The sequence below is a fragment of the Rattus norvegicus genome, chromosome 2 (genome assembly GCF_021556685.1).
Source record: "Rattus norvegicus strain SHRSP/BbbUtx chromosome 2, alternate assembly SHRSP_T2T, whole genome shotgun sequence".
Taxonomy (NCBI): domain Eukaryota; kingdom Metazoa; phylum Chordata; class Mammalia; order Rodentia; family Muridae; genus Rattus; species Rattus norvegicus.
This window is the reverse complement of record NC_141535.1, coordinates 155,168,267-155,191,543: the sequence shown is the minus strand read 5'-3', so window position 1 is coordinate 155,191,543 and position 23,277 is coordinate 155,168,267. Positions and strand designations below refer to the sequence as shown.

General features: G+C 42.7%; 1 long non-coding RNA gene across 1 annotated transcript in view; it reads right to left on the bottom strand.

The window, feature by feature from the left end:
* Nucleotides 1-8,793: 8,793 nt before the first annotated feature.
* The window catches only part of Tox3l1 (TOX high mobility group box family member 3 like 1), a 32,436-nt gene continuing 17,952 nt past the window's right edge, over nt 8,794-23,277 (bottom strand). The window contains 1 exon segment of the long non-coding RNA NR_131117.1: nt 8,794-9,272. This is a non-coding gene — a long non-coding RNA (TOX high mobility group box family member 3 like 1).

Below are 23,277 nucleotides of genomic sequence, written 5' to 3'. Positions count from 1 at the left end.
TACATACATACATACATACATACATACATACATACATACCCACCCACGCACCCACACACACACATGCACACGCACATGCACGCACACACAAAGGACAGTTCAGAGCAAACCTGCCTCAGGAGGCTTCCATTCTTTGACGCATAAAATAGTACCTGTTTTTTGGAGCTCCTAAATTATATTTCAGAGAAATGAATAAATGTCTCATCTGTAAAATTACCATAAATTAATCAGGCTGTTTATTCAGACCGTATCTAATAAAGCACATGCATGCCTCTATTACTGGAGTTTTCCTTTTCTGATTGCAAATGATTGTTGGTAAGTGTCCTGACACAGCTTCTTGAGGAGATTCTGCTACTGTTGCCTTTCCTTCGGGGCTATTGGAAATGCTTGTCAGATGACATTCTGACCTGACGGAGAATTCTAAACAAAGTTGGCGTTTCATTGATAGGACGCTGGAGAGGCTGTGTTTCAACTCCAAATTCGGAGCATTCAGAAATTAAATATGGGATTGTAAAATCTTATTTCTTAGCCACATAGCAAAGATTTATTGCCTCCCTTTAGCCACATAGTTATTGATCCAAACCAAAGGCAAATGTGCCTTAGTCATCAGGAAGGTTAAAAGACAGAAGCTGTTCTTGCAAGAAGTGAACAGAAAAATAAATCAAAAAGTATTGATTCAAAACCAGGAACCCTACCTTGAAGTCTGCCTGAGCATCAGTTTATGGGGAGAGAGCAACCACTCCTCCATGCTTCTTACCTGGAGTCAAGTTCATTAAAGAGATCAAGTTGGGAATGGATACAGAAAAAATGTGGTACATCTATACAATGGAGTACTACTCAGCTATCAAAAACAATGACTTCATGAAATTCATAGGCAAATGGATGGAAATAGAAAATATCATCCTGAGTGAGGTAATCTAATCACAGAAAACACATATGGTATGCACTCATTGAAAAGTGGATATTAGCCTAAAACCTCGAATTACCCAAGATGCAATCCACAAACCACAAGCTCAAGAAGGAGGAACAAAGTGTGGAAGCTTCACTCCTTCTTAAAAGGGAAACAAACATATTCATAGGAAAGGGATATGGGGGCAAAGTTTGGGGCCAAGACTGAAGGAATGGCCATTCAGAGCCTGCCCCACCTGGGGATCTAGCCCATATACACACAGCCACCAAAACTAGATAATATTGCTGATGCCAAGAAGTGCATGCTGACAGGAGCCTGATATAGTGTCTCTGTGGCTCTGCCAGAGCTTGACAAATACAGAGGTGAATGCTAGCAGCAAACCATTGAACTGAGAATGGGGTCCCTGTTGGAGAAGCTAGAGAAAGGACTGAAGGAGCTGTAGGGTCTTGCATCCCCGTAAGAACAACAATGCCAACTAACCAGAGCTCCCAGGGACTAAATCACTACCCAAAGTTTACACATGGACAGACCCATGGCTCCAGCTGCATATGTAGCAGAGACTGGCCTTGTTGGGCACCAATGGAAGGAGAAGCCCTTGGTCTTGCCAAGGTTGGACCCCCAGTGTAGGAGAATGTTGTGGGGGAAGCGGGGTGGATGTGGAGGGGAACAGCCTCATAGAAGAAGGGGGGATGGGATGGGGGCTTATGGACAGGAAACAGGAAAAGAAAATAACATTTGAAATGTAAAGAAAAAATATCCAATAAAAAATATATATAATAAAAAAAGATCAAGTCAAGATAGAAGCAAGGCAGGCTATAGAATATGTAAGAACCCTGCATGTCTCAGTTTAAACATTTTTAATTTATTATTAGAGCAATATGGTGAATGTGTAGGTGTCTGTATGTCACGGTGCTTATGTGCAGTGGCCTGTTCTGTATTTATAGGGTCATAGAGAAAAAAATGGGATGGGTTCACCTGTTAAACATTACATTAACCACAGCAGCTCACTAAACTAATGCATCTCCACGCTACTCTGCTCTTCTGTAAATGTTGGCCTCCCATCTGCTAGGCATTCAAAGAATTTGCTGGCTAATAATCATAAAAGGCTTTTGTATTAGAAAGCCTAATGTACTTGTAGTTTGTAAGCTACCTCATGACTTAAAATAGGATATTATTGAAAGAAACAGAAACTACTTTGGGATCCATTTGAGGATTTCCAGAAGAAAGCTTTTACTCAGTGGAGCAGTTAGGCATTCCGAGGGAAGAGTCTTTTTGCCTCTCAGTCTAGAGAGAGCATGGGAAGGAGCAAAACAAGTGGAGAACAGCTATCCCCTAAATGATGGTAAGTTTTCCTTGGCCAGTCACATTTCAGTGAGATGTTTTTCCGCTAATAGAGCCTAAAAATAAAGTTCTGCATAAAAATCCAAACAATTTAATTAAAATGTTGTAATTACTTGAGAGATCAACTCCCTACCGGGTTTTACTAGTTGGCCACACCCAACATGCAATAGCAGGGTTTGCTAAATTATCTCAGATAAGATACGGTTGTCATGGTAAGAGGAAAAAAATCAATATTAGAAGCACAGAGAAGTCTACACAACAGGTTGCGGTGGATAAAATTAGACTCTTGAATCAGATGGACCCTGGTGGGGAAACTGGGCCTCTTCCTTGATGATGCTGTGGCTTTCAACACATTATTTAACCCGTGAGTTTCAGTTTCTTTGTCTATAAACGAGACAACCTATCACTCTAACCACCCTCCGTGACTCCCTAATATAATGTTTTTCTAATATCTTTGAATAAAAATTTAGTCCAATAAACTACTATTTTAAGGGGAAGAATTGTGATGAGATTTTGAGCATTTTCCTTGCGGGATGATGCTACACATGTTTGCATTCACAGAGAACCTAGGGGAGTTCATTGATATAGGAGGATGCTCATAACAGACGTTTCTCAACATTTTTCTCCTTTTTCTTTCTTTCTGTTTTGATATTAGTTGACAAAATTAGATTTTACCTTGTGTTTTATATCATGACCGGAAAACACATTTCAGTTTGTGGGTGGAGTATGACGATTATTTTTTGGTTCTTACACAGTGATCACCTTAAATATTCATGAAATATTCATGTTCTTTTAGCTGTTTATACTCAGTGTTGGTTTGTGTTTCTAGAGAGCCATATATTCTGAGGAAAACTGGAAAGTAAGGTAAAATAAAATGTTGGGTGAATTACAAAATAAATGAAAGTAAAAATTGCATTTCTAATCAGAGAGGTTATACCTACTGACTACCACCACAATACTTACATAGTAACTATTCCAACTGTCACAACACTTACATAGTAACTATTCCAACTGTCACAACACTTACATAGTAACTATTCCAACTGTCACAACACTTACATAGTAACTATTCCAACTGTCACAACACTTACATAGTAACTATTCCAACTGTCACAACACTTACATAGTAACTATTCCAACTGTCACAACACTTACATAGTAACTATTCCAACTGTCACAACACTTACATAGTAACTATTCCAACTGTCACAACACTTACATAGTAACTATTCCAACTGTAACATAGTAACTATTCCAACTGTCACAACACTTACATAGTAACTATTCCAAGTGTCACAACACTTACATAGTAACTATTCCAACTGTCACAACACTTACATAGTAACTATTCCAACTGTTACAATACTTACATAGTAACTATTCTAACTGTCACAACACTTACATAGTAACTATTCCAACTGTTACATAATAACTATTCCAACTGTCACAACACTTACATAGTAACTATTCCAACTGTCACAACACTTACATAGTAACTATTCCAACTGTCACAACACTTACATAGTAACTATTCCAACTGTCACAACACTTACATAGTAACTATTCCAACTGTCACAACACTTACATAGTAACTATTCCAACTGTTACAACACTGCCCAGATACTGAAATTCAATTGCAACAACATGAGAAAATGGTTATATTCTAATAACTTACTAGGAAATGTCTTTTAATATAATTTTATGTAAAAATTTTGCACAGATAATGGGACAAAAAGAAAATACACAAATGGTCAAAGTGCATTATACTTAAATCCTCTAAGAATTAACAAAAACATTATCTTAGAAAACAGAAAACATACACAAATAAGAATAGTAGCTGTGCTAGGATGCAAGCTGTTTAACTTTAATCATCAACTTTCTGGGGTCTAGGAGACAGATGTTCAGATGCCTGTAAAGAATTATCTGCATTAAGTTAAGTGAGATGGAAAGACCTGCCCACTGTGGGCAGAGGGCCTGAGTTCAGATTCCAGCACCCATATTGTATAGCTTACAATAATGTGGAGTACCAACTCCAGAGGATCAGACTCCCTCTTCTGACTCTGAGAGCACCTGCATTCACATGTACATACATACATATGTGCACATGTATGCACATGTGTGCATACACACACACACACACACACACTTAAAAACAAAATAAATCTTTAAACAACAGAAGTCACAGGCAAGTGGTCCAGACTGCAATCCCGACTGTGGGGAGGTAGGGGTAGGAGGGTCAGTAATTTAAGGTCATCCTTAGTTAAAAAGCAAGTTGAAGGCCACACGAAATTTCTCAAAGCAAAGCAAAAAAAATAAGTCATGCATTTTAGTTCTCCCACTTAAAAAACAATTCATGATGCCACATGTTATTTGCTATAAAGTAACTCCTCAACAAAAAATGCAATATAAAAACTTATTTCCAAAAAATTATAAATAAAAAATATTGTGGAGTTGTTTGTCTGCAAAGAAAAGTATGAAAACTTTGATAGCAGAATTTGTTGAAATTGGGGCCGGAGAGACAGCTCAGTGGATGAGCACCCAAGAACCTCTCCAGAGTTCAACCTCTCAGTGTCACTTGTCCTTTGATTTCCACAGGTACAAAACAGCACCCACCCTGCCTCCCCATGCTACCCACAAATAAAGAAATATATTTTAAACATAGAATTTATCAAAATTGTTTCTGATAAAACTACAGGAGATACGAATGTAACATTTGAACATACCCTTCAGTATCTGCTTGCTTTTACGGCCCCTTTCCTCCTAAAGTGCCTGCTTTGGCCTGGACAACATTAAGGGTTTTTTTTTTTCTGCTCCTTCTTTTATAGTGTGTAAAATTCTTTCACTTGCAATGCCTGTTGACAAGGTTATTTTGCATTTGCTCATTATAATCCACACTACACTGTCTGCAGAGAATGATCCCCATGACTAAGCCAACAATGGTGGAGAGAACCATCCTCACAGTTCTGTGATTAGCATAACCTCGATGTTCAAATGCCCTGGTAAATGACCAGAAACCTCCTGAAAGAGCATGAATGTTTTCAGATGTTCATTCTGCTGCCTCCGGTTCAGCATCGGGGTGTGATGGCTTTCATGCTGCACCAAAGATGGCCCTTTACTGGGATTGATGTTGCTCACCAAGACACAGAGACAACAACGGTGCCTAAACTGTGTGTCAGTGTTTGCATTGCTATTACAAAACACCTGACAAAAGCATCTTATGCAAAGGAGGGTTTGCTTTGGGTCACAGTTTAAGAAAGGACAGAGCCCACAATGATGGGGAAGGCATAGAAATTCGAGTTTTAGGTAGCTGGTCAAGTTGAGCCTGCATCCAGGAGGCAGCAGAAGGGAAGCAGAGTCAGGCTATGAAATCTGAAGATCTGTCCTCAGTGGCCCTCTTCCACTAGAGAGGCTCCACCTCTTAAAAGTCGCCAGGCTTCTAAAACAGCACCACCTGCTGGCGACTGAGTTTTCAAACACAGGAGTCTATGTGGGAAATTTGCATGCAAACCAAAATAGCTGTAAGGAGTTCTTAGAACAGCTGGGTTTGTTTGCTCTATAGCACGGACAGTTCAATATGAGAGAATAGGAGTAAAGTAGGAGAGAGTCCTTCTGCATATAAAGTTCTTGTAAGCTTCCAGAATGAAAAATACTGAAATTGGAGTCTGGAAGTGGAGGTGCACGCCTACAATTCCAGCACTTGGGATCCACTTTGGGTGGATCTCTGAATTCAAGGCCAGGCTGGTCTACAGAGTGAATTCTAGGACAGACAGGCCAACACAGAGAAGCCCTGTCTCGAAAAACCAAAAGAAAGAAAAGAAAAATTAGTTAATTTGATTATTGAAAGAATTCTCATCTGTCAGGCATTTTTTTTTCTTTTTTTTTTCTTTTTTTTTTTTTTTTTTTATTTCGGAGCTGGGGACCGAACCCAGGGCCTTGCGCTTCCTAGGCAAGTGCTCTACCACTGAGCTAAATCCCCAACCCCATCTGTCAGGCATATTATTAAGAAAGGTGAACCTTTCTAAAGGGGAAAGGCTGGTCAAAAGCTGCCGTATGGCCCTTCCTGATGTTGTGGTTTTATACTTGGAAGATAAATATCACATGTTTGCCTGGGTGTATGTGTGAACCATCTCTGTGCCTAGTGTCCACGGAGGCCGAATGAGAGTTTACGATCCCTGGAAGTAGAGTAACAGATGGCTATGAGCCACCATATGGATGCTGAGAACTAACCCTTCAGGAAAGCGGTAAGTGCTCTTAACCTCAGAGTCTCTCTGGGCTCATTAAGAAACTCTTAATAAACTATTCCCAGAGACAGACTACAAACTCTGTGGACCCAACAACAGATAGAAATGCACTATTGACTTGTCCATCAAACTGCCCCATTTCTGAGGGATTTATGAGCGGAGGCCACATTGAGGAGAACTGAGGGAGTCCCCTAGGCATCCCCTCAGCAGTAGGCTATTCTCTAGCTCTTCCCTCTTGTCCCACCTTTTACTTCTATCCTAGTCTGCCTGAGTAATCAGTTACTCCACCTCCAATCTATTGTGTCCAGCTTCCCTGTCCAGAGCACTAGCAATCCACCGGCCCCTATTACAAGTTCTCTTTCTTCAATCTTACTCCTATTGTTGAATAAGAGAAGATGGGAAGTCTGTATCGTGAAGGTAGGTACCTGGCCAGACGTGATATAGGAATGTCCAGGTGCCTTTCTTGAACATCTAGGGTCCCAGAAACTCAGTGGCCACCAAAGATGACCCAAGCCAGTGGCTTGTCTCACAGATTCCAAAAGCAAAGTTTGTGGAACAGAGAGTGTGTTTTAGAGATTTTATTATAGAGTCATAGATTGGAGCCTAAGAGAGAAAGAGTCATAATATCAGTTTGTGTTAGGCCTGGATATCAACCACGTAGTGCACACAGCTTCTGACAAGACCCAGGCCACAGGGCAGGGAGAGAACTTTCAGAAAGACAGAATAAAGCCTGAAGCACCAGGAGAAGAAGAAAGCTTATGCTCTGGCCAGCACCCAACTAAAGACAGAAGAGAAGAAAAAGGAAAAAGTACACCTTTTCTGAGGCAGGACTCTGAACATCAGGCAGACTCAATAGAATCTCATGGTGGCTTGTAAGGACCATGCTACATGCTAGAGCAGAGAGGAATTCTGGGAAAGAAAAGAATGCTATCTCATTAAAGGGATAATTATCTCTCCTATCTTTTTTATTTAATACCATTTTCTATTTAATATTGCTTTTAGTATTGCTTAAGGTGAGCCTGCCTTCCTGAGGGTGACCCTTGGCCTGATGATTGACTGATCCAACTGGACTAACTCTTTCGGGGTGGGGAGTGGTTTATCTTTCTCCAGAGACAGACTCTATTCTTTTGACAGTAGTTTTCCCTTCGTGGACCTTCAATGCTAATGTAGCAAGAAGACATGGCCTAGACAAATTTCTTTTCTTTTTCTTTTATGTCCTCCTCTGCTTTGCTACAGCACTGAAAACTCCAGACGCCTTGCCCCAGAGAGCTCATCTCTACTGACAGGTCTCAATGGGTTGTTACATGTAAATCATATTCTTCCTGCCCCTCTGACCTGTACACCAGCTAACAGCACTTTCCCTCAACCCTAGCCTGCTTTGTTAAGTAGCCTTAGAACTAGCCATTGCACTCCATGGAGGGTTGAAAAAAGACAGCGTCACCCACACACAGTTGCCACAGGTCGGCGCAATGGCTATGGCCTATGATCCAAATCCAGCCCTTTGCCTGTTTCATAAGTTTTCCCAGAGCGCAACTGTTCAAAGCTAAGTTACATTGTTGCCTTAGTGACCTGTGGGCTGGTTCCTCATAGGAAAAGTTTGTCAACCTCTCATTCAGCTTCTCCTGCCTAAAATCAAGGCCACCTCAACCCAAACTCCTGCTCTGCTGTCTCACAATCAGGAGACCTGGGCTCTCGCTACACTCGTCTTTTCATTTCTCTTTCCGAAAACCTGCATGCCTGCATTGAGGATAGAGCTGTCTTACTGAAGATGGCAGGATCTAGAAAAATGAGCACTTTTATGGAATTGGTCTTTCTATGGGCGAGTCCATACACTGGAAACCATACACCTCCTCTGACTCACCGTCTATATCATCCTAAGCATATCCGTCTGGTCATGGACTTTTAGTAATCTACCTCCTGGTGGCCAACCCCCTCCCTATGCATAGCACTCTATTCACATCCATCTTATCAGTGGACACTGCCTGACTCTCTCTGGCCATCCCACCCCCAGTCAAACATTCTCCAGAGCACAGGCTCCTCCAAGGCAGCCATTCTCACCTAGGGTGCACCTCTCCCCTCAGAATCAGGGCTCCTGCCTCACTGACTGATAGCAGCAGCACTTTTCCTACTCACTCAAGACAAAGCTTGGAGTCTCTTTTACTTTGCCATTTTCCCTTCAAATTACACACTCTACTTAAGCAGGGAGTCCTGTCAGCTCCACTTACAAGAGCTAAGAGAGGAGCCAGGCTTGTGATCTCAGCACGTACATGTGGGAGGATCAAGAGTTCAAAGCTAGCCTTGTCTAAACAGGCAGTTCTTGGTCAGCCTGACCTACATGAGATGACAACGATGATGACAACGACGATGAAGAAGAAACAGTAGAGTTAGAAAGCCCAATCAACAATCCTTACGACTCCACTCCAAGTTAAAAACCAGCTGAAAACAAACAAAAAGATAAATAGGAATAAAATATTACTGTTACAACACATTACCTGACAATAGAGCTGGTATCCACACCCCATTCTTCTACCTGAAGGTAAGAAGGCAACAACATATTTCAGGCTTCTGTTCGGTCCCGACAGCGTGGACCACCGTGGACATCCGTGTTGAGCAGAGCCAAACGGTATCCTTCGATACTTCACAACATAGGAATAGGGCCAAATACATATTCTTGACATGTAGTGGTGTGTGGGTAGACCTGAAGGGTGAGCGGGAGCAGCGTGATGACATTCCCCAGTACTGCCTTCTCTGCCATCTGTCTGACACGTTCTGAAAGGGGACTGTGAAGAAAAAGATGTCAAGACTTTGTCCAATCCGTTCTTGTACTCCATTAGCTCTGACCATTAACTAGTGGTATGGCTTTTCTCTTCAGGGGACGTGATTAAAACTCGCCCCCCCCAACAATCTTTATCCCACCTTCACACAACTTCTCCCTTGAAGCCAGGCCTGACTCTTCTGGGAAACTGCTGGCTAGCATTTATTAAGGAGAAGGCCCTAAAATGGGTCAGAGTAATGTGTTAATTAAATTAATTCTAAAACCTTTGTCCCAAACTAGAACTTCTGCTCTGTTTCCCTGGCCCGCTCTCCTCCCTCATTATCCAGCGTAGCTCATCAAACACTGGCACTGAGATGGAAATAATAAAAATACGCTAATCATAAAAATGCCAGCAACAGACAAAGCTCCAGATTTAAGTGCTAGCTGCCTTCTTAAATGGGTTTTCCTGGGAGGAAATTAAAGTTAAAAATTAAAGCTGTATTCAAATTGATCCAAACATTTCAGAGGTCAACAGAATCAAAGTCCAAAAATCTCATTCCTGTGTGCTTGGGGGTTGGAAATTCAAAGAAGCTGACGTCGATCCAAGTGTTATCCATCTTGGTTTCTTGTTCTGCCTGGTCTCAGCCGTGAAGGTTTGGCTGTAGGTAGAACTAAGTAGGCTCAGCCTCCCCTGTCTTCAGTAGCACAGATCAAAGTCCTGAAGGGTTTTTGGATGATGAATACCTCATTTTCTTTTGTTTGAAGGTTTTACAGTGCACTAAAGATTATCACAGACTTGAACCAAACCTATTGCATCTAGCAACAAAGAAATATCATTGTCTAAAGCAGAATGTTTATGGAGCCCAGGATTTGTTTCATCCAAGTCACTGGCAATAATTAAATGGTACTAGATGGAAAGATGTCGGACTAAGGAAAGGAGCTTTGATTAACCTCTCCGTGATGCCAGCCAGTCCAGGGAAGTTTTCTAATGTCCAGCCTCTGCATTGATAATCTGAATCCCAGCCTGCTCTAACATGTATGTACATATCTGGTGGTGGGATTGAGGCTGACATCTCTATCTCACTCTCTTTCAAAGATAATAGAATTCAAGGCAAGGCCATCTTCTTGCAAAGTTAGAAGATTGAAGCATACATCATGAAGCTTCGTTTGCTTTCTCCTTGTTTTTCAATTTATCTGTAATCTCTAATTCCCTTTATTCTTTTGAACACCGTTCTTCCAGCACCCTGGTACTGACTGAACTCGGGCCTCATCAATAACCCATAAGCAAACCTTCTTAGGAGCCTGAGCCAGAAATTGTGGTTCTGGGCTGGGGATTTAGCTCAGTGGTAGAGCGCTTACCTAGGAAGCGCAAGGCCCTGGGTTCGGTCCCCAGCTCCGAAAAAAAAAAGAACAAAAAAAAAAAAAAAAGAAAAAAGAAAAAAGAAATTGTGGTTCTGTCAGCAGCTGTGAGGCAGGAGCCAGAGACACTCAACTCCCCACAGCAGCCTGAACACTTCTGTTTGGAGAACTCTACTCAGGGGAAAACGTCATTCATTGTACCATTGGTAAATACAGTAGCTGTAATTCTTGGAATGATGACTAAGGGAACCTCGTGACCAATGATTCAGCCAGATGTAACCCATTCCTGGCACTGGAGGGTCTACCTGAGGGCATAAGATGTATACTTGTGCATTATCTATCTCACCATATGGTGACTCCATTTAGATTCCTTTCATATACACATACATTTACACACACACACACACACATACACACACACATGCACACACACATGCGCATGCACACACACATGCGCACGCACACACACACACACATACACACACACACACATATACACACACATACACTTCAGCAGCAGTAGGTTTCCACATGGCTTTTTAAGAGCCCTTTTGTGCCAATTGTCCCTGTCCATCTTCCCTTCTTTACCCGGCCTTTCTCCTCTGTGACCCCATGTAATCCTATTCTAGTTGCCTCTTTATATCTCTGGAACACTGCATTTTGTTTCTCCTTCCTTGGAAGGTCCCCTCCTTCCTGCCAGTCTCTTGCTAGCTCCATAAGCTCTCTTGTTATTTGGATGGACGGGCATACATGAAGGCTAGGGATGTTGAACATTTGAAGTGTTTTTCGGCCATTTTTCTTTCATCTTTTGAGAACTCTGTTCTGCTGTCTGCCTCATTTTACATTTGGGTTATTTCTTTTCTTGATGTTTATTTTTTTGAGTTCTTTGCATGTTCTAGATATTAATCCTCTGTCAGATGTATAATTGTATAATAGATATTTTTCTATTCTGTAGGTTGCTGCTTATCTTGAATAACAGCGTCTTTTGCTATATAGAAGTTCTGTTTGTTTGTATTTGGGGCTTTTTATTTTGTTTTGTTTGTTTTTATTTTGGTTTTTTTTTGCTTCATGGGGCCCCATTTATTAAATATTAGTGTTACCCTCCAAATCCTGATGGGAAGGCCCTATAAAGGCAGCATTCAATTATGTGATCAAACTTAGAGAAGTTGAGCTGATACCCCCTTGAAGCTTCACTTCTACAGATCAGTGTCCATGATTCTAGAAGGTACTATGCATGCTTCCAGAGGAGACAAGTAATCATCGATAACACCAAACTGTGAACCCTTGGACCTACAATAGTGACCTTCCTGCAAAACATACCTACCGGCAGGCATACTGGTGGCATAAACGTTATGGGAGTGACCAAACACATTTTTATTGGACTTGAGGTCCATTTCCTGAGATGGAAACCATCCTCAACATGCTAACGTGATCAAGAACCTGGGATGAGGTAGGCCATTGGCTGCGGGGGAAACCTAATACCGTTATTCTGTTAAATGATCATAGCAGTAAGACAGCTCTGAATGGCATTGCTATATGCAAATATCAGTCCATCACCCAGCCCTCACCATAGAGATTTCTCTGTGCAGTAGATGGCAATTAACACAGAGACCCACAACTGGACCATGTGCAGAGAGGGAGAGGCTTTGAAACACTCGGTCCTAAGTGGATATGTTTATTAAGCTCAGGGATCTATGTAGAAGAGGAGGTGGAAAGATTGTAAGACCGGAGGTGGTGAGTGACTCCAAGGAAACAGCATCTTCCAGACACAGCAGGGCTGATGCACACATGACCTCACAGAGACTGCAATGCACATGAAACCTGCACAGGCTCAAGCCCTTCAAAACCCCAGCACAGAGAAGAGGAAGTGGGCACAAGCCCACCCCTAACCAAGAAGCTATTTGCAGGTAATGCCTGCTGGGAGAGGAGAAAACCAGTTTTCTCAAATGGAATGATACTAGGTGTACGGACCACACTTTAGGACAAACCTTATGCTCAGAAGTAATGGGCCAATCCAATAAGTGCTGCATGTTTTCTGTGTGCTTTTGTTTTGTTTTGTTTTCTGTTTATTATTTTTCATCTTTATGTTTGTTTGTTTTGAAATTTTTGGAAGATAAAGAACATTGAGTTACAGAAGTTCTTTGAAGAAATTTAAACAACAGCTCATTAACCATAAGAATTATTTTTAAATTGGGCAGAGTGAGTGCATGATGGTAATCCCAGCACTCCAGAAGCAGTGGTAAGTAGAGCTGTGAGAGTTCAAGGCCAGCCTGGTCTTTATAATGAGTTTGAGGACAGCCAACATTGCACAGATCAAACCCTGTTTGTTTATTTTCTTAAAGAATTAATTTTTAAAAATAATATATCTGATACGGGCCAAGAACTTCTGTAACTCAATAGCAAAAGACAATTTCTTTTCAAATTTTAATTCAGGCAAATGACTGTGGAAATTTTTTAGAAATGATGTACCATAACCTCTGAGCATAGGAAATGATAGCATGGTTAGTCATTGGAGAAATGCAAGTGTTCTTTATATTGCTGTGATAATCATCATGACCAAAAGCAACTTGGAGAAGGAAAAGATTTACTTGGCTTGCTGCTTACAGTTAATCACAAAAGGAAGCCAAGGCAGGAAATAAAGGCAGGAACTAAAGCAGAGACCATGGGAGACACTGCTTACTGACTTGTCGCTACCTTTCCAATACAGCCCAGGTCCAGTTGCCTAGGGATGGCACCGCCCACAGTGGGCTGGGCCCTCCAACGTCAATCATTAATCAAGAAAATACTCCACAGACATGCTACGGGCCAATCTAGTGGAGGCAGCTCCTCAGCTGAGATTCCGTTTTCCTGGATGACTCCAGCTTGAGTCAAATTGATTCAATCTAACTCTGACAGTAAGCTCAAATGACACTGACATGCTCTTTCAAACCCACTGGAATGGCTACACGTCGCACAACCAGAAAATAGTGAGTCAGGATGTTGGGATCTTAGTCAGTTGTTTGTGGGAATATAGAATGATGCAGCCATTTTGGGAAAGAGACCAACAGTTGCTCAAAAAAGTTAAATGTACAGTTACTATATGTAATCTATTGATTACCTCTAATTACAAAGAGAAACAAAGATCATATCAGAATGTTCATGGTCATATTCACAATAGCCAAGGAGTGAAACAGCCCAAATTCTCACAAGCTGATCAATGGAGAAATAAAATTATATATATATATATATATATATATATATATACACACACACACACACACACACACACACACTCAATGAAATATTACTCTGCCCTGAAGAGAACAAAGTATTGCTCCATGCTGTGACATAGACGGGGGCCTTAAAAATGTTATGCTCAGGGCTGCAGACACAGTTCCACAGCTGCATGGTTAGGAGCATTCTCTGCTCTTCCAGAGAAACCAAGTTTGATTCCAAGCACCAACATCAAAACTCACAACTGTCTGAAACTCCATAATGGGAATCAACACTGTAGGCATGCAAGTGGTGCACAGACAGGCATACAGGCAGAACACTCGTGTGTGTGAACCTAAACTTCCTGCTTAGTGAAAGAGACTGGACTCAATGGGTTGTGCCAGTTAGTCTTGTCGGCTTGACTCAAACCTACACACACCTAGGGAGAAGGAGCCTCAGTTGAGGGGTTGCCTGTGTCAGACTGGCCTCAGGGTACCCACACAGGGGGCTTTTTCCTGATTAGCAGTCGATGTGGGAGGGCTCATACCAGAAACAATGTCACTCCTCAGCGGGTAGTTGTATTAGGAAGCAGGCTGAGGAGGCCATGAAGACCAAGCCAGAAGCAGTGCTCCTCCACGTCTCTGCATCAGCCCCTGCCTCCAGGCTCTTGCCTCGGATTCCCTTGATGACAGACTGGAAACTGTAAGCCAAATAAATCCTTTCCTCCCTGAAGTTGGTTTTGGTCTGTGTTTATCCCAGAACAGAGAAACAACTGGAACAGGCTTCATGTTTCATTTTCCTGAAATACTCAGGACATGCAAATCCACCCAACCAGGTAACAACTAGAGTATGCCAGGGGCTCAAAGGAAGTAGGGAAATGACTGTCAACAGGGACCAGGGTTCTCATGGAAATGTCCTGGAATTTGTGTTTGTGACTGCAACCATGGTAAAACCCTAGAACAAAATCCAACAAAATATATATAAAAACAACAACAAAAAAAATGAGGTTGGTAGATTATATAATGTGAATTATATCTCCATTTAAAAAAATTAGTAAGAGGGGCTGCAAAGATTACTCAGTGGTTAAGAACACTGTTCTCTAGCAGAGGCCTGAGGTTTGGTTCCCAGAATCCACGAGGCTGCTCACAACTGTCTGTTATCCCAGTTTCGGTGGATCATATTCCCTACCCTTTTCTGACCTCGTAGGCACGGCACACACTGGGTATACTTTCACACATACAGGCAACCCTCATACACATAAACTAAAAATAAATACATCCTTTAAAAATAGCAAATAGTATTCTTAGTTTAAAAAAAAAACTTACATCAGGGGCTAGGAAAAGGGATCAGTAGGTAAGTGCTCACTACCCCAGTTTAAGGAATTAATTCAGATTTCTAGCACTGGTAAAAAAGCTGTTTGTAACTCCACCTCTGAGAACGTGGAAACAGGAGGATGCTTGCTGGCCAGCCACTCCAAACAAATCAGTGAACTTCAAGCTCAGTGAGAGAACCTATCTCAGAAAAATAAGGAAGGAATCAATGGAGGACGATATCTGACCTCAACTCCTGGCCTTCTCACATGCACTCACATACATATACACACCTACACAATACGAACACATACTCTTAGTTAGGGTTTCATTACTGTGAAGAGACGCCATGAGCAAGGCAACTCATATAAAAGACAACATTTAATCGGGGCTGCCTTACAGTTTCGAGGGTTAATTCATTATCAACATGGCAGAAAGGAAGGCATCGTGCAGGTGGACATGGTGCTAGAGGAGCTAAGAGTTCTACATCTTGATACAAAGGCAAGCAGGAAAGGACTCTTTTCCCCAGGCAGCCAGAAGGAGGGTCTCCTGCACTGGGAAGAGCTTGAACATAGGACCTCAAAGCTCACTCCCTATACTGATGCACCTACTTCAATAAGGCCACACCTACTCCAACAAGGCCACACCTACTCCAACAAGGCCACACCTACTCCAACAAGGCCACACCTACTCCAACAAGGCCACACCTACTCCAACAAGGCCACACCTACTCCAACAAGGCCACACCCACTCCAACAATGACACGCCTACTCCAACAAGGCCACACCCACTCCAACAATGACACGCCTACTCCAACAAGGACACGCCTGCTCCAACAAGGCCACACCTCCTAATAGAGCTTCTTCCCATGGGCCAGTCATAGTCAAACCACCACAATCTTTTACGTTGGATCATAGTTCTCTGCTAGTTAGGCTTTTTAGTGGCTTCCTGTAGCAACCAGAGTACAGGCTTCTTCTCTAACAGTCCTATATAAAATGACCCCTATTGACATGTCATATCTTCCTCCTCCGGCTTTCATCTTCAACTCAGGTCTTCACACTTAATATTCCGGCCTGAAACACTAGCTACCCCAGGCACCTTATGGTTCCCTTCCTTCACACCCATTTTGAGAGGCTCTTAAACGCTTTTCTCTAAACGGTCCCATCACTATCTTTCATGCTACCTGTATTTCTGTGTAGCTGTTACAGTTAGTCTTGAGTGTCAATTTGATTGGATTGAAAGATGCCCAGGAGTTTAGTAAAGCACATCCTGGTGAGAGGCTCTGTCTCCAGAGACAGTAGGCCTGGCTACGATACTGGAGGGGATGGAAGCCCCACCCCATCCGTGTGGGTGGTATCATCCAATAGACTGAAGGCTGATGGGATGGCAGTTAAGGGAGAACAACACTAGCTTATATATGCAAGCTGTGTTCTTCCTGAGCGATGGGTCAGCTGATGCTCTACCACCAGCAGCCAAACAAACTCTTCAGCTTTAACTCAGGACTGTATTGTGGTTCTTCTAAGGTCCCCAGCTTGTTGGGATGAGGAGCTCTCCAGCATGCAGATGGCCTCTGAGGGATCATTCTGCCTCTAATCATATAAGCCAATAAAATAAACCTCCTTTAGTAATTATAAACATATCCTTTCTGTTCCTGCTGTTCCCCTTGGGAGCCCTAATTAATACAAAAGCACTTATCAGTCTCTGAAATTGTGTGTTTGCTTATTTGCTTTCTCATCTATGAGCACATACAGAATGCTTGAGCTTCAGTCTGCCTCGTTCACTGCCCTAATCCAAGAGCTTACCGCATTGTTTGGCACCGAGCATGTGATCAGAAGCGATTTCAATGAATCGAGAGTACGTCACTGGAGTATTTTGAATGCTTTGGTATTTTGGTGGTATTTAAGTGCTGACAACTCATGTGTTGGAATAAAGACCCCGGAAACCACCATCCCAAACACATTAGGCCACCACGGGAAGGTGAGAAACAAAAGGATGGGGGAGAGGTTTCTGCCAGCATTTCCAAATCTCTGAAAAACTTGTAGAAACTGTTAAGTCTGCCCAAAGTTTACAAAACCAGCTAGAGCGAGGGGGTGGGAAACATTTCATTCTGGAAAGTTACCCAGGCTTTCATAAATAACCCCTCTCAGTAGGCAACATTAATTAAACTCATTAAGAAACACATGCACTGATGAATGCACGGACACTCATACACACACACTGATGAATGAACTCACTCATGCACATTCATGCACACTCATAAATGCACACATTCATGCACATGCACACACACACACACGCACATGCGCACACACACATGGTGCAGGAAGAAGAGAATTCTGTGGGAGTGGGAGAACAAAAGGCAAATATAAAAATGTATTACATATGTGTCTGAAAATGTCAAAATTATTAAAAGTAAGTTAATTATCGAGATAAATAATGCAGGGTAATGCAAAATTCTGTTGCTTCCCCCGTGAGTCAGCTGCTGGATTTGTGGCACCAGGAAGAGATCAAAGAGAGGGGCTATGGCAGCCCGATGGGTGTTCCTGTGATCTGCTGAGGTCAGCCTCTGGGCTCAAGCTTTGTTCCTGCAGATGAGCAGTACTAAAAAACCAAACACCCGTGAACCACAAGCACATCTGCTTTGTGGCCAAGGAGGAGGGCAAGCAGAGAGATGGGGCACGTCGGGATAGTGGGAACCACACGGTGGCATACCAGGCTTTCAGGAAAGCACATTCTGCCACAGATCCCTGCAAAAGGGTCTAACCTGGCCTCTGCATTTCTCTGGAGAAGACTGAGGCACGTGATGAGACACATGGGTTACACACAGAACATAGAAAATAGCGTCACTGTCTCCTTTTTCACATGAGGAATGCATCCTTCTTGTAATTCTGAGATGATCTATGAGTCACGTGTGAGATGAACCGAGTGGAAGGAACGCTGGGAGAAAAGCCATCTGTCACTGTGTGTTCTGGTGAGTTTGAACAGCAGGCAAAAGAAAATGCCTGTAAACTAAGTAGATTGGGGGAAATCCATAAATCTAGTTTAGGTTTAAGTGATCACTGAGGAAAGAGTGGAAGGGCGAGGACCTGAAGTGGTACAAGGAAATCAGTGGGTAGTGTGGGGCGGGGAGATAGCTCTGGTAGGGAGACCTGAGGACCCCAGGGAAGCCCCGAGACTGCCTGCTATAATGAAAGACCCGCAGGCTGTCCTCTGGCCTCTGCCTCTGCACCATACGCCCCCAGTACTCACATTTTCGAATGTGGTTTTTAAAATCAAAAGACTAGTTGGAAAACTAGAGTTATGGCTGTGAGCTCATAGAGACAATGAAAATGTCTCTACTTTTGAAAATGTAAGCAAATGAGCAGAACACTATGGGGCCAAACTTCCACAGACACACTGAGGTAAGAACCCCAGTGTGACTTAGGGTGGGAATTAGACACATTTCAGGCTGTGGAGGTGGAGCCTAACGACCGATTGTCCAGGTTTGGATTTCCAGCAGTGCCTGCTAGGTGACCTCCATGGTTAAGACCTTCAATCACTATAAAACCATCATCACCCTGCCATATCTCATTAAATAAAGTATTTGCATATTTGAGTCTTCCCTTTTGACCTGTATCACACCATTTCTTTTGGGTCTGTGTCTCCATTGGCCTGCTTCCATGATGCTGACTTGGCTACCTGTCGCCTGGCTGGCTAGTCAAATATCAGCCTTCTCTAAAGGACAAGCTCACATTTCAGTTCCACCATGAGCCTTTCTTGATCACCTTTCTTTGAACTCCTAAAATACAAATGAGCTCGATTACGTTCTGCCATGCACTATTCATAATTGTTTATACATATTGATGTTGGGAAGTAAAAGGAAGACATTAACAAAAGGAAAGGGGGCTGGAGAGATCGATGGCTCAGTGGCAAGGGCCCTCGCTGCTCCCTTACAGTACTAGTGTTTGGTTCCCAGCACCCACCAAGCGCGGCTCATGATTCCCTGTACGTCTCGCTCCAGGATATCCAACATTCTCTTCTGGCTTCTGCACACACAGAAAGAATACATTTTTAAATAAAGAGAAGAGTGAAGGTCAAGAGGGGCTCCCCACTACAGCTTCTGACTTGGGGATGGGTTATTACTGGCCTTTCACTGCGGGAATGGAGCAGAATGGTCCAGAGAGACTCTGGCACAGGGAGGGACATTAGACTGGTGCGGTAAACATCCTATTAACATGTCGCTTAGTAATTCACGGTACTATTCTGAGACCATGAGGAGTGAGAGACACACAGGGATGTGGCACGACAGGGAGCTTGCTGTGTGTATTCTTGGGCCGCGCTCCTAACGTGCTGAATCAGGATGTCTACAGCGGGACCCACAAATCCAATTTTAACATCATGCTAGGCAATTCAACCGCATTGCATATGTTAAAATTTTTTTAATTACATTTACTTGAGGAGTGGGTCTCACATGTGCCTTCATGTGCACAAGAAGGTCAAAGGGCGACTTGTGCAAGTCATTTCATTCCTTCCACCTTGCCGCGGGTGCCAGGCATCAAACTCAGTTCCTTAGGCTTGGTGGCAAGTACCTTTATCTGCTGAGCTATCAGGCCAGCCCCTGGGTAATACTAAAAAAAGTACTTCTTTAGAGCATGGAAACCTTAAAAATCTCACTATGTGAAACGAACTCTCACAAATTACATGTTCCTTTTCTTTTGAAAGGGGAGGCACTAATTGTGACATCCTATTTCTTGTGGGGACACTCACTTGCTCACTATAATGAACACCACTTCTGGCTCAGGGCCACTAACTCAGAGGCTCTATTCTTGATGGAACAATGGGGAGCCTCCTGCCAGGGCCACCTGGTCTCATGTGGCAATTAGCTGCAATGTCAGTGAGTCTAACCAGCCCTGATCATTACACATGACAGTTCCAGGGCGTGTGTGTGTGTGTGTGTGTGTGTGTGTGTGTGTGTGTGTTTGGGGGGGAAGCATCTTAATCTTGGGGCTTTATAAAAACAACACAATTACCACTTGAAATGGGCCAGATCACAGTTTTAAGCACATAAGTGGCTCACTAATTATACTCACACCTAACACTGCCACAGAAACTGCAAAGGCGTTCTGCTGTACTTCAATGCCTCTTGACTGAAGAGATCATGAGAATCCTCTCTTTAAGGTTTCCCTTACTTATATATATTTACTGTATATTAACAGATCCTTGTGGACTTCTATATAAATGCATTATGCATTCTCCCCATCCTGGTCCCCACTGCCTCCCTTCCCTCCTCTTCTAACTTTTACAGTTTCCCCCTCCTCTTCCCAAATAGCACTCTTTCTATTCCCATGCCACGTTCATACATGCACATTATATGCATGTATGTATATAATGACTATAGCCTGGGTTCCACATATACGAGAAAAGATTCATTATGATTAGCATAATAGATCAGTCTGGTTTATTATGATAAGAATGGAGATCTCATTTCAGGCATTTTCCTGCAAATGACATAATTTTATTTAATTTTTTTTTATGTCAGGGCTGGAGAGTTGGCTCGTTGGTTAAGAACATTTATTGGTCTTGCAGAGGATATGGATTTTATTCCCAGCACCCACATGGTGACTCACAACCAGCTGTTAACTCCAGTCCTCGGGAACCCAACACCCACATCTGGCCTCCACGGGCACCAGGTATACATGTGCACAGGCACACATCAGGCAAAACATTCATACACATAAAATAATAAATATTTTTAAATAACTTATTTTTTCATGACCATTGGTTGGAGTTCTGTCTGTATTATATCTGTGTGAGGGTGTCAGATACCCTGGAACTGGAGTTCTGTGTAGTTGCTGGGAACTGAACCTGTGTCCTCTGGGAGTGCAGCCAGTGCTCTTGGCTGCTGAGCCATCTCTCCAGCCAGTAAAATACTTTTTAGTTTAGATTTTTATTGCACTTGTTTAGCATGTGTTTTGGTTTGTTAACCCATGTATGCATGTATGTGAATGTGTGTGTGTGTGTGTGTGTGTGTGTGTGTGTGTGTGTGTGTGTGTGTGTGTGTGTGTGTGTGATAGGAGGTCAGAGAGAAACTTGCTGGAGTCAATAAATACAGATGTGCAGACTTTGGTTCTTCCAGCTCTGTGCCCAGGAGTGGCGTAGCTGGCCAGTGTAGTAATTCTAGCTTTAGCTTTTCACAGTAATTCCCACTGAGGATACACTAATTCAGATTCCCACTTGCAGTGCACAGGGTCTTTCTTACCCCCATGCAACCTCAGCGTAGTTTTGATTCCCACTGAAGGAAAGATGGGATTCTTAGGAAATGCTTCTGTTTTCAAGCGGATTTCTGTTTCAATTATTAAAGTTTCCCTGATTCTCTATATGTACCAGTTTGTCCGGGAATAACTGTTTCCTTAAAATCAGACAAAATACATTTCAAATTTGAACTCTGAAATTCTGCTAGTATTTAGCTTCATTTTTTTGTTTTTTGTTTTTGTTTTAGTCAGAATCTCATTTTGTAGTTTCGGCCTGGAACTGATTGGTAGCTCTCTATATGCATTGGCCTCCCCAAACCTGAATGAAAGTGTGATCCACCAGGGTTGGCTTCAGTAAGAGTCAATAAGACATCTCCTTGGCCATGGGTTTATTTCTTGAATGTGCTATACACACATTTTCTTGAATCTGCTGCTAGCTTCCTCCCTGGGGTGGTCCCATGCTGGGTACCCTCAGCTTTGCAAAGACACCATCGCTGTCCTTCCAGACTGTGGCTTTTAGTGAGATTTATATCTCGCTCTTTGCAGGAAAACTTAAGCACAGACTGCAAATTGAACCTGTGGCCCTTAGAATCAATGCATATGGAAACTTAACAACTATTGCCAAAATGCTTCTCCCGGGGGTCCCGCTGATGATCCCAGAAGGTGCCTCAAGTCCCAAAGCCTCACAGACAACAGGAAGTTCTTTCAGCTCTAAATTTTAAAAATACCTTTTGATATTTACTTTATTTTATGTGCATGAGCGTTTTGCCTGGACGTAGGTATGTGCACCACGTGGTGCCTAGGGAGAGCAGGGCATCCAAGAAGGTGTCGGAGTTCCTGGAACTAGACTTATCGGTGGCTGTAAGCTGCCACAGGGGGCACTTGAAACTGAACTCGAGTCCTTTGCAAGAACAAGCACTCTCGTCCTCTCTCGCTCCGGTCCCAGTCTGGATCGTTGTAGATCTGTATGAGAGCTGTCATCAGGAGTTCAAGCATCTCTCTGGATGGACCTTTCTGCTTCAGTGCAGTGCAAGGAGTTGAACTGAGAGCTAACTTTGAAACCAGTTCTCACAGGCAGGAACGTCGGGGAACGTGCAGCCTCCCTGTGATAGCTTCAGTGAACTGTCTTCTCTTTTGCTTTCTATTTTCCATGTCTGGGGGTTAAACTGGGGGTGGTCTGCCTGCTACATTCTCTCTCTTTGAAGACTAGTCAAATTTTCAAGTCAGAAGGAGCAGAAAATTTTAATCGATCCAGTCCATTCTTTTTGTACAATGTACACAAGTGTCCAATGGAACTTGAAGCACTGCGGTATTTGCTTTCGTAGTTTAAGATATTTTCTCCCCAGTTGCAGAAAAAAAATGTTTGTTTTTTAAGAGTCAATAAATAAATGCAGCACCACGGGTCTCTTTGTTTCTAGTCCAACTGATCCTCGAAAGTTAGCCATGGAAACTCCATATGCCCTGGAGATCTGTTTACTTAGGATTACCTCCCATGCTAGTATTACATTTGAATGTCCACATTAACTGCACACTTTATTCATCAGGCTGGGCGTCTTTCCAGAAGCCATTGAAATTTCTTCTCCTTATGTTTTTCCTAAAGCAAATCGGGGACATCTGCCCTTTGTCACCTTACGTCTTTATTGAGGAAGACCAGGTTACTTCAGTGTTATGCCCTGACGCCTGGAGATTATTACAACAGTAGATTTTATACTTACAGTAGGAAGCGAACATATAGGTTAATCCAGAATTATCCGAGTTAATAAATTTGCAGTGTTGGCACCTGAGGTATACTGCGTGGTGTCGAATGCAAACTGCTCTTGCTGAGGACCTGAGTTTGGTTCCAAGCACCCACTGTCAAGTGGCTCACATGTAACTCCAGCTCCAGGAAGTTCTGACATATCTGACATACATGCATAATTTAAAAATAACAAAGCGGATC